At 42.8% G+C, this 2944-nt stretch overlaps 1 long non-coding RNA gene across 5 annotated transcripts in view; it reads right to left on the bottom strand.

The window, feature by feature from the left end:
- Positions 1-2944, bottom strand: part of LOC103747101 — an 11251-nt gene that overhangs the window by 2620 nt on the left and 5687 nt on the right. For 2 of the 5 annotated variants that reach the window (XR_003846481.1, XR_607829.3), the window contains exon 3: positions 1801-1906. The exons of the other annotated variants lie outside the window; for them this stretch is intronic. This is a non-coding gene — a long non-coding RNA (uncharacterized LOC103747101). The remainder of the gene's footprint in view (positions 1-1800; positions 1907-2944) is intronic. 5 annotated transcript variants of the gene reach the window in all.

The raw sequence follows: 2944 nt of genomic DNA, 5'->3' as shown, positions 1-2944 counted from the left end.
GTGTGTGTGTGTGTGTGTGTGTGTGTGTGTGTGTGTGTGTGTTTGTGTATGTGTGTGTGTGTGTGTGTGTGTATGCTTTTAATTAGAGTTGATTACAGTAGAATGGATGAGGGGTTATTTACAGGAGCATGGACAGCTTAACAACTTCAACACTAAAGAAATTCCCGCTCTTCCCTAGCACCGTTAACTACCTAGAAGTCCACAGGGAAGGCCAGTTTCATGAGCCCCTCCCCTATCCATGATGGAATAACAGCTCAGTCTCTGTATAGATGTGGGTATTGTACAGGTAATCGCAGCTACTGTGAGTTCTTGCTTGGAAGATAGTGTTCCACCACACTCCACCCCTTCCTCCCTTCTTCCACATCAACATAGTTTTCATTTGCATTTCTCTGGTGGCTAATGAGGTTTTACATTTTTTCATGTTTGTTGGCCATTTGTATTTCATCTTTTAATAACTTTATATTCATTTTGACACTATTTAATAGCTTGACAAAACACATCACAAGGAAATTAAAAATGGAAATTTTGAGTATTTAGAATACATGTTGGAAACACATGCATACCACAAACCTAGGGTCATGAATACCAGGGATTGACTGCTGGGGTGACCTTGCTTGGGGTTTAGATGCCCTCTAAGGCATAGGCACAAGGCACAGAGGGGACCTGGCCCTTGGTGTCACCTGTGCCCTGGTCAGTGTAGAAGAGGACACCTGTGCTGCACCAGCTGGTGCTGGCCACAGTGATGTGCTGCACAGTACATGGACTAAGGAATCCCTCTGTATTTGATGATTGGAAATCTGCCACACTCCCCTGCCCAAGCTAAAAGAGGTTCAGAACAGGCTCATACAATAAAGTGAAGTACTAGAAGTGGACATTTAAGCCCAGCCCTGAGGCTGAACCTGTATTTTACTGTCTTCTCTGTAGTGACTGCCTGCATCTACAAGAGTTTTTCTGGCCAGATTTTCCCAAAGAATGGGGAAACAAGACTTTGGTGAAGTCTTCCACAGTGTTTCCGCACCATAGACCCAATCTCATCTATATCAACAAAACACAACTGCTGCAAACAAAATAGCCTTTTCTGAAAACAACTTGAAATGCAAGCTTTGTTCCTTTCTGTAGTAGTTAGCGATGAATCTATTTTACTTTCTTTGCTAAGTCCATGTATGGCAAACACTTTTTTAAAAATATTTTATTTTTATTTTATGTGCATGGATGTATTGCCTGCATGTAGGTAAGTGCACCCATGTTGTGCAGTGCTCGCAGAGGACAGAAGAGGCTGTCGGATCCCCTGGAACTGGAGTTACAGTTGTTAGCTGCCATGTGGGTTCCGGGATTTGAACCCAGGTCTTCTGCAAGAATACTAACAGTGTTCTTAACCACTGACCCATCTCTCCAGCCTGTTTACCCACTTTTAAAGAGGTTGGGAGTGTGAATAATCTCACTGCTGACCCATCTCTCCACCCTGTTTACCCACTTTTAAAGAGGTAGGGAGTGTGAATAATCTCACTGTAGTGTGGTGGAATTGATATGAATGGGAATTAAGCCTAAGTTTCAAAGGGGAGAGAGAAAAAGGCAGAAAGTGGGGAGAGAAAGATCAAATATAGTATGGAAACAGAATTTTCCAATTTAACAAAAGATGAACATATCTACAGAGGAAGGAAGGAAAGTTTTCTAGATGGTGACTATGCACACCCCTAGGAATGCAAAAGCAAGAGAGTTCAATGTATCAGAGAGTAAGAAATGGCCAGAAAAGCATTCTTGAAGATACTACACTTCTAAGCCAGGCATGATGGTGCACACCTTTCATCACAGCTCTTGGGAAGGGGAGGCAGGTGGCTGTCTATGAGATCGAAGCCAACCCGGTCTACACAGCAAGTTCCACATCAGCTGAGGCTGCAAGAAGACCCTGCCTCAAAAAACAAGAAAATTAACCAAGGCATTATAGTTAGGCAGATAATATATCTCAGCAAGAATTGGAGTAAATAATCAATATAATACATTTGGTGTATTGATCTAAAATAACTGCCAAACTATATGTAGCCCAAACCATTCTAGTCCAAAAGAAGATGGAATTAACATTTTTATATAAGAAATATATGTTTTGATCAGTGTAGCAGCTCTGATCTCAGCAGACCTCCAGAGAGTGCCGAGTTCTGGTCTCCCTCTAGCAGAGGGCCTGAGAACACAGGGCACTTCCTGATCCTGCCTCTATGTGGTGGTGAGCTTCCCCTAATTGCATCACCCATTGCCATACCTGGGATTTTGTGAGTCCCTCTCAAGGCCCAGGAGCAGATCTGGCTTTGGTAGACTAAAGCTGAGATCCTAGCAGACTCCCTGAGAGAGTAGGTTTCAACCTCCATCGGTGTAGCAGCTCTGATAGCTGACCGCCAGAGAGTGCCGAGTTCTGGCCTCCCTCTGGCAAAGGGCCTGAGAATGCAGGGGACTGCCTGAGAGCCCCCAATCCTGCCTCCACGTGGTGAAGGAAGCCTGAGTGTACCTGACTGGAACCTGAATTGGGCTTCTGTAGGTACTCCTGAATACATCAATACCCTCCAAATTAAACCTGAGAGAACCTGAACCCTGTACCAACTAGCTTGACATAACCAATAAAGAAAGGTTCTAAGCACCCCAATAATACAAACAGAAGCATACTTCAACTTAATTTTCATATCAGAATCATAAACAACAAAAGAAATTCACATGCCAAAATCACAACGAAATAATAATAAAATGGAAAGCCAAAACACTATGGCCCCACCAAACTCCACCAATCCTGTAGAAGAGTTCTACAAGGAGAACCCCCTAAAGATAACCCAGGACACTGAATTTAAAGGAAAAATCATAAACATAATCAAGGAATTCAACGAATTTAAAGAACACATGAATAAACAAATCAAAGAGCTAAAAGACAGGGATAAACTTCTGAATGAATTCACAGGAGATA

This window comes from Nannospalax galili, unplaced genomic scaffold (genome assembly GCF_000622305.1).
Source record: "Nannospalax galili isolate Female #2095 unplaced genomic scaffold, S.galili_v1.0 scaffold1465, whole genome shotgun sequence".
NCBI lineage: Eukaryota > Metazoa > Chordata > Mammalia > Rodentia > Spalacidae > Nannospalax > Nannospalax galili.
This window is presented reverse-complemented; position numbering and strand designations above follow the sequence as displayed.